The sequence below is a fragment of the Grammomys surdaster genome, unplaced genomic scaffold (assembly GCF_004785775.1).
Source record: "Grammomys surdaster isolate TR1022 unplaced genomic scaffold, NIH_TR_1.0 125889, whole genome shotgun sequence".
In the NCBI taxonomy this organism is placed as follows: Eukaryota; Metazoa; Chordata; class Mammalia; order Rodentia; family Muridae; genus Grammomys; species Grammomys surdaster.
In genome coordinates this window covers 3,538,469-3,547,175 of record NW_021620714.1, presented here as the reverse complement: position 1 = coordinate 3,547,175, position 8,707 = coordinate 3,538,469, and the positions used below count along the sequence as shown (strand labels likewise).

Genomic DNA, 8,707 nt, shown 5'->3' with positions numbered 1-8,707 from the left:
CCCTCCCTCCCTTTCTTCCTGACAGGGTCTTACTATGTAGTCCTGGCTGGCCTGGAACGTTCTATGCAGGGCTCAGACTCCTACCTTCCTTTCCCTCCCAAGTGCTGGGATAAAGGCATGCACCCCTGTGCTAGCACAGCATAGCAAGTAACATCAGCCTCACTGAATTGGTCAGCCAGAGAGCATGCTCACAAAGAAGTCCTCTGAAAACTGGTCTATATTTTTTTCTGCAGCTTCATTGTTTTTTCCCCTCCTCAGGTCCAAATATTATTTCCATGCTAAACATTCTGCATATTTTCTCACCCAAAGCATATTTCTCATGTTCTTTTCGTGGAGTTGGGGAGGCATCTGTATAGTTTTATGTCTTTTTTTTTGGTTTTTTGAGACAGGGTTTCTCTGTGTAGCCCTGGCTGTCATGGAACTCACTCTGTAGACCAGGCTGGCCTCGAACTCAGAAATCCGCCTGCCTCTGCCTCCCAAGTGCTGGGATTCAAGGCGTGCATGCCACCACCGCCCGGCTAGTTTTATGTCTTTTCTCTCATCCCTATCTACTTGCAAGAACTTTGTTTTCCCTTCTGAATGTATAAATCTTCATTTTAGGAACTTTGGCCTGCTGTGTCCTTAATAGTAATACCAACATATATATAGCATACAACAATGTAACTAGGTATTATTCAATAGTTACATGTATTAACACTTAGTACTCACAGGAGCTTTAAGGGCATAAGGCCTAGTTTTGTAGCCGGGGATACTTAAAGCACAGAGGAAGTAAGTGTACAGGCACTAAGTGGAGAGTAGAGATTTCAACACAGGAGGCTTCGCTGGAGCCTATGGATTTCACCCCATGGTGGTTGCTGGGCCTAGAGGAGAGCGGCTTTATTTTGTTGCTCCTCACATTTCATTTGGTCAATACCAGCCTGGCCTAAGGTTTCAATGTCATTCATTCACTCATTCATTCATTCATACCTTGACTTTTCACTTGTATGCTGACTGGTTTTATGTCAGCTTGACACAGGCTCCAGTAATTTTGGAAAATTTTTTCAATTGAGAAAATGTCCCCTACCAGCTCGATCTGTGGGCAAGCCTGTTCTCCATTCTTGATTGATAATTGATGTGGGAGGGCCCCCGCTTACTATGGTACCAGCTCACTGTGACACCCCTGAGCTGGTGGTCTTGGGTTCTGTAAGAGAAAGCAGGCTGAGCAAGCTATAGGGAGCAAGCCAGTAAACAGCAGTCCTCCACGGCCTCTGCATCAGTTCCTACTCTAACTTCCCTGGATGGACTCCAAGCTGTAAGAAGAAATTAGTCCTTTTGTCACTAAGGGGCTTTTGGTCTTGGTGTTTCATCACAGCTGTAGAAGCCCTAAGATAACTTCTATTTTCCCTTGGATTCTTCCAAATCAAGGCAACCCCATAGCCAATGAACTTTGGTGTAGATGTAAAAAACATTCTGTTGTTGTTAAATCAAACTTAGCAAACAAGTACTCATATTTCCTGAGCCTTCCCTGCCTCTTTTGTGCTGATTAGCTAATGGCATCAGAGTGTGAAGTAGAACTTCCACAGATGGGAGGAGACACTGTCACCACCTGTTGGGGACAAAAGACAGGAGCCATGTTGGCCCTGGTGTGTTACTAGGTTGGTTGGGACTTGGCTCACCCTTTACAAAAGTTCTTGCCTTGCCAAGCTACTTTCTCTTTGTGTGTTCCTTTGTGTGACACTGAGTTCATTCTTTAGGGACTGTGGGCTTTCTTCTGTCCTGGACTCGAGATCCGGCCGATGTTGCATACCTTGAGTAGGAGCAAGCAGGCCATTCAGTTAGTTTTAGAGACAGTGTGCACATCCACATATTATCTGTGAGGGGGTGGTTCCAGGGATCCAACAGATAGAAAATCTGTGATGCCCAAATTCCTTATATAAAATAGCACTGACTCCAGCTCTGGCTTCTTTAATACCTCATACAACATAAGTGCTTATACTGTAGTGTTTGAACAAAGTAGTGTTAGAATAAAGACAAGAGGAACAAAAATCTTTATGGTGAAACAGGTAGTATTTTCCAAATGTTCTTCATTCCTGGTTGATTGAACCCATTGATTGACTGACCTGGAGGGCTGAGTAGATAGCACTGACCTTCAGATCTGATGCTGGGGATTGGGGGGGAAGTGTGCCAGGTAAAAAGGGTGTTTAGGATCAGCACAAGCTAGTGGGACTGACAAAGTTTAGTGGCAGAGGCTCCTTTGGCCCAGTCTTTGATAAGGCCTTGAACTTCATGCAAAAAAAAAAAAAAAAAAAAAAAAAAAATAGCGCCAGGTGGAACTAGCCAACAAATGCCCCGTCAGGCAGCCACATGGGTGGAGAAGGTAGTGGTTCATAGAGTCCTGAGCCTGGGTCCCAGAAAGCTTAGAGGATAGGTTAGAAGTCTAGAGCCCTGGGGAAGTCTTTGGGATTGGGATAGAAGTATACTGCTCCGGGAAAGAAGCCCAGGGATCTAGATCTAAGATCACAAATTCCAGAGCAGGAGTCTACAAGCGGCTGTGGAAGGCTCTGCAATCCTCCACCAGAGCTGTTGCTCTGTCCAGCACTCTGTGGGTTGGACCAGAGGGGGGTGGGAACACTGGTATCTGCACACTGAATCTAGCCCACAGACACATTTTGTCGGACATGTTTTTGTATTCTACATAAGTGAAAGCTGGGTGGAATAGTACACACCTAAAATCTTGGCACTTAGAGGCTTGAGGCAAGGGGATCAAGAGTTCATGGCCACTCTGCGATACAACACACACACACACACACACACACACACCTCACAAGTATGTTGGTGCACACCTGGGGAGGCAAGAGGATTAGAAATTCCAGGCCAGTCCTACTACATAGCAACTTTGGAGCAAATTTTAAGCCAGCCTGGGCTACATGAAACTCAAAACTAAACAAAAACCAACCAAACAACCAACCAAACAACCAATCAACCAACCAAACAAAAAAAAAAAACAGTGGAGGTGGTGGGAGGCTGAATGGAGAGATAGTTTAGACAACTCTTGGAAATGGCCATTCTAGAGGACCCAGGTTCAATTCCCACTACCCACAAGGCAGCTCACAATTGTCTGAAATTCCAGTTCCAGGAGATCCAATACCCTCACACAGACATATGTGCAGGCAAAACACATAAATAAAACACATAAAATAAAAATAAATAAATCACTAAAAAATAGTTACTAGTTCACCCTCAGTTCGGATTGCCATGTGCCTTATTTCTCATTTTCCTGTCCTACCCTGGACACTGTCAGCTGTGCTGAGTGGCTGTGGCCTTTAGACTAGCTGGAGCGCTGTCTCTTCTGTCCCTTTTGCTACCAGCTGTTTCCACATCTGCTATACTCAGCTTGCCTTACCTGCTGGCATGTTGCACATGGGGTTTGCTACCTGTGTGGCTCCAGAACATCTTAGCTTAAGTTCTCCTTCCTCTCAACAGTAAGTGCTATATCCATTTGACAGAAAGATCCTGGAACCATCTCAACAAGGGAGTCAAAGACTAGCAAGATGGCTCAGCTAGCTGGTGGAGGTGCTTGTCATGCAAGCTTGGTGACCTGAGTTCATCTCTGGAATCCACATAAAGGTGGACAGAAAACTGACTTTATGAAATAGTCATCTGAGATCCACAGGGTGACGTGGCATGAACCACACACACACACACGCACACACACACGCACACACACAGATACAAGAAATAATTTAAAAAAAGACACAAACTATAATATTTTAAGAGACTTCCTAAAACACCAATGATAGTCATTTCCCTGTAAAGAAATCTTTCAACAAAAGGTGTCTGTGTATTTTCACAAGCCCATTGATGAAAGTGGGAGTTGGGAGAGTGTGTGTACCACTCAGCACTTAGCTTGGAGGAGAAGCCTTTGTTTTGTTTTTAAAGGAAAAGAGCTAAACTAAAATAACACTAGATTATGAAATGTTATAAAGTCAACTCTGCAGTGCCCTTGAGAATGCCAACAAGGAATGAATGGCTGGATTTCTCAAATCCTGCTGCAGGGTTGGAAATGACAGACGCCTGAGATGCCGCAGTGGGGAACGGCGCGATGGCCTGAGCTTGGTCTCTGGCACCCACATGATGGAGGAAGGGACCTGACTCCAGCAAGCCCTCTTTCCTTTTTTTCCTCCTTTCATTAACAGGCTCTCACATATCCCGAAATGGCCCTGGGCTCACTGTGTAGCTGAGGGTGCCTTTGAACTTCTGATCCTCCTGCCTCTACCTGCTCAGTGCTGTGAATATGGGTATGTGCTATGTCTCCTACTAAGAATAGGAGTTTCTGGAGAGTATGCTGCTGAGCATGATGGCCTTTGATTCCAGCTCTCAGAAAGCCCAGGAGGGAAAGATCTATGTGATTTCAAGGCCAGTCTGGTATACATGTATACATAGCAAGTTCCAGGAAAGCCAGGGCTACATAGTGAGAGCCTGTTTCCAAAACACCAAACCAAACCAAACCAAACCGAAAAAACAAACCAAAACAAAAAGAATGTCTGTATCATATGATACACCAGTTATACTTCTGGGCATTTTACCTCAGAGAAATAGAAACTTAAGTTTACATAGAAACCTATATACACAGACTGGGGCTCTAGTTCAGTAGTACAGCATATTTCTAGCATGTGTAAGGCCCAGGGCTTAATCCCCAGCACTGGTAAAAAACCCACAACTAAATAAAAACAAAATCTGTATAACAATGATCACAGGAGTTTGTGTAATAATTGCAAATAAGCTAGATACAACTTATATGTACATGGGGAATGGATGAGTGGACTCTGGGATATCTGTGTACACAATAGAACACTACTCACCAATAGAAAAAAAATGAACATTTGACATGTGTGGCAAATTATAGGAATCACAAAGGCCTTGCATTTAGATAAAGGCATCAGTAGGAAAAGGTCCCATTAGGTATGGGCTATAGATCAGTGCATAAGGCCTTAGGTTCAGTCTCCAGTACTTCTAGGAAAAATGTCACACACACATATATAAAATATAGATATACACACACATATTACACACATAAATACATACATCACACTCTCATGTGTGTATCATGTACATGATATACATGTGTGTGTGAGAAATGATTTGTGCTTATCTAGCTTTTTTTTTTTTTTTTTTTTTGGTTTTTCGAGACAGGGTTTCTCTGTGTAGCCCTGGCTGTCCTGGAACTCACTCTGTAGACCAGGCTGGCCTCGAACTCAGAAATCCACCTGCCTCTGCTTCCCAAGTGCTGGGATTAAAGGCGTGCGCCACCACTGCCCAGCCTATCTAGAATTTTTGAAAGGACTGAAAACAAAAAGCAAAAAAATAGTAACAAAGAGAATAGTCACCTGATACAAAGGAGCAACATTGATTTTGGCTTGTCCCAAAGAAATGTTGGACATGGTGAGGAAGAAGACCATGGCAAGTGGTAGAGCGAGCTGCTCAGCTCATGGTGGCTGCAGAGGGGAGAGGAGGGTTGTGTCCAGGGATAAAACATGCCCTTCAAGGGCACAGAACCTGCTTTGTCCAAATAGGTTCCCTTCCTAAAGTTTCTACTCTAGTTCTCATTAATATGCCAAACTATGATATTTTAGCAATCCCTTGCTAGGATTAGAGCCCCCAGGACATAATCACCTCACAAGGGCCCTGCCTCTGAACCCCACTGCACCGAGTACTAAGTCAACACATACAAACCACAACAAGTGATATGAGGGGGTTCTTTTGTGATCAAAGAGTGGTTGCTTTTTTGGGGGTTGGGGGTGTTGATTCAAGACAGGTTTTCTTTGTGTAGCCTTGGCTGTCCTGTCCTAGAACTTGCTTGTAGACCAGGCTGGCCTCGAACTCATGTATGTCCACCTGCCTTTGCCTCCTAAATGCTAGGATTAAAGTTGTGCAGCACCATAAGCTGGTAAGGAGTGGTTCTGTCTTCGATGTGGGGACAGACCTTGCTCCTACACAGGACAGAGGTAAATTCTAAACATGAGTGTAGACGTACATAGATTGAAAGGTCATGGATACTCACGAGTTCTGTGGACGTTATGTTACACGCTCTTGTCAATCTGTAGCTGTTGATGTCTCTCCATAGTTTAATGTCACACCATTGGGAGAAGCTGGGGAAGAGATAAACGAGCTGTTTGCCCTGTATTTGTAACTTCGTATGAGTGTACAGTCCTTTTTAGAGTTTATTATTAGGGGTGCCCATGTGGAAGTAAGGAGGGCAACTTTGTGGAATTGGGAATTGATTCTACCTTTAGCGATAGTGGAGCTCAGGTTGCTAGTCTTGTGAAGCAAGTGCCTTCACCTGCTGAACCCTCTGGCTGATCCTTTTTTTTTTTTTTAAACAGTTATTTTTATTCATGCTGTGTGCTTGTGTGTATTATCTGCCATATTTGTGCAGGTGCTCTGGAAACTTGGGCTCTCTGAAAGAGCAGCAAGTGCTCTGAAATGCTGAGCCATCTCAGACAGGGTTTCTTCTGTGTAGCCCTGGTTGTCCTGGAACTTGCTCTGGAGACCAGGCTGGACTTGAAATCAGAGATTCGCCTGCCTCTTCCTCCTGAGTGCTGGGATTAAAGGCTTGTGACATGGGTTCTTCTCCTTATTGTTTTAAAGTGGGTGAGTGCAGGGAAGAAGAAATTAAGATGGAAAGGAAGCAAGCTGAATGGCTGAGACTGGTATTGGGAAGGTAAGCAAACAGCAGTATGAAAAAAAAAAAAGACCAGGAAGTATTTCTAGAGGTTTATAACTTATCAAGAGCCTTCAATCACTCTTACTTTGAAGTCATAGTCTATAGTCTTCTTCACTCTGCCCATTTTAGATGGCTGTTTCTTCATTGTCTCTTAATTATCTTCAGAAACAGAGTTAGATCTATTCCTAGTGGCAACCCTATTCATCTTAGTCCACTGGGTGTAACCCCATGCTTTCAGTTCTTTCTAGTTATTAGCTTCCCCACAGCTTAAAACCTGAAAGTTAGCTTCTTTGCTGCTAGAGGGTTTTTTTCCCCCCCGTTTTAAAAATACATCTGAATTTGATGTCATTGCAGTTGCTAGAAGTTGCCAGAAGGCTGTCCTCCAGATAACTGTCCCTTGCTCTAGCTTGTATCACTGTTTTGTTACAATTAGCATTCAGAATATGCACTGTCATCTTATTAAAATTTATATTTTTTTAGTGGAGAACGCTCATGGAGAGTTTATTGTGAAGCTGTTGGCCTATCCCTGCTTTTCTTAGTTAATTGTTTAAATTCAGCTGAACTTCTGAGCCTCAGCTACTTCAAACGGCATCGTGATTTACTAAGGTTAATGCCTGAGGGAATATTAACCTTGCAGACAGTAATCTAATTCAGTGTCATCACAAGTGCAGGAGTTTGGAGTTTTGCCAAAAAGCACTATTCAAATGAACATTCAAGGGGTGGGGAGGTGGGAGTGACAAGGAGAGAATTCCAGAAATGGTTATGTAGATATTTTAATGTCCTTTCCCTCTCACCTCAAAGGTTATGTTTAAGTTTTGCAGAGAGGTGCTAAATAAAGCCTTGAGATTGTTATGAAGAAATTGTAACGAAGGTGCTCCATCTCTCATTAAGTTCCCAGTGACCGGTCGACATTACAGAACACCTAGCTGACCTTGAACTAATGTGTGGGTACAAAGGTCAGTAACTGTAAATCCTTCTACTGTATAGGCAACTAAGGGTCTTGGTGTTAAAGAGGGCATTCCAAAGAAATGCCGTGATTTAGTGAAGGTCATCAAAGGGCTGCCAAAAGATGGGTCAACTAAGCAATCTTAGGTATGTACAGATTATAACCAAGTCTTTGCTGACATGCAGACCGAGGTTTGGGCCCAACGAAGTCTTGACTGGGATCTCTTGCTTTTTCTCGGTGCCCACATCCTGCATCGCGGTTTGCAGACTCCAACCAGGTTTTCTAGTTTCAAGGGTGCAGGGTTACATCTTCCGGAAAAAGAGGAGAGGCTAGGTAAGACAATAAAAGAAAGATCCAAGAAATCCTGGCTAAACCCTTCATCTACGTCCCCGCCCCTTCCACTTCCCAGGGCCCAGACCGCTATTAATCCCCATTTTTCACTTCTCGGGGTGCTAGGCATGCACCCGGCCTCAAGGAGGGGACGTTCCTCCCAGTAGGTTTCTCAGTTCCGATCTGTTTCAAAGCGTTTTCCTTTCAGGCCCATCAGGGGGACCCCCAGCGCCGGCCCAGCTTCCCCGGCCACTCCGCGGGGCTGACACGCAGGCGCTGGAATCAAAGCCGCGCTAGGTCTGGCAACCAGGTCTCCCAGCCAGGCGAGGGCGGGTAGCCCGGAGCGCTTCCTGTGTGCGAGGCTTCCCACAATGCACCGCGCCGGCAGCAGCGGCGACCGCGGCGACGCTCTAGCCGCGCCATGTCTGCCTCTCGACTGCTCTGGGAGGAGGAAGAGAAGGAGGAAGAGGAGGAGGAGGGGGAGGAAGAGGAGAAAGGCGCAGGGGTGGGAGCTGTCGCCGGAGCTGCCACAGCAAAAGTTCTCTCCCCTCCCCCTCGCCCTCCTCGCCGGGCCCGTGGGAAGGTCGGAGCTGCCGCCGCCTGCAGTCAGTGACCGCGCGCCTCGGCGCCAGCCCACGGTAAACGCTCGGCCTGGCAGGCCCGGGCCCGGGAGGGCGGGGGAGGGGAGAGCGCGGCGCGCGGGGGGGGGGCGCGGCGGCGACGGCCTG

At 45.6% G+C, this 8,707-nt stretch overlaps 1 protein-coding gene and 1 long non-coding RNA gene across 4 annotated transcripts in view; one reads left to right on the top strand and one right to left on the bottom strand.

Annotated features, from left to right (window-relative positions):
* Positions 1 to 5,379: 5,379 nt before the first annotated feature.
* LOC114608329 lies at positions 5,380 to 7,906 on the bottom strand. The gene is made up of 3 exons (XR_003709345.1): positions 7,829 to 7,906; positions 6,041 to 6,128; positions 5,380 to 5,474 (listed from the first exon to the last, which is right to left on the bottom strand). It is a non-coding gene; the product is annotated as an uncharacterized LOC114608329 (long non-coding RNA).
* Positions 7,907 to 8,409: 503 nt separating this feature from the next.
* Znf148 (zinc finger protein 148) overlaps positions 8,410 to 8,707 on the top strand; it is a 127,093-nt gene continuing 126,795 nt past the window's right edge. For 2 of the 3 annotated variants that reach the window (XM_028752248.1, XM_028752250.1), the window contains exon 1: positions 8,546 to 8,617. The gene's annotated coding sequence lies outside the window, so the exon portion shown is untranslated. Of the gene's footprint in view, positions 8,618 to 8,707 lie in introns of all 3 variants that reach the window. The other variant, XM_028752247.1, reaches the window with a different exon arrangement.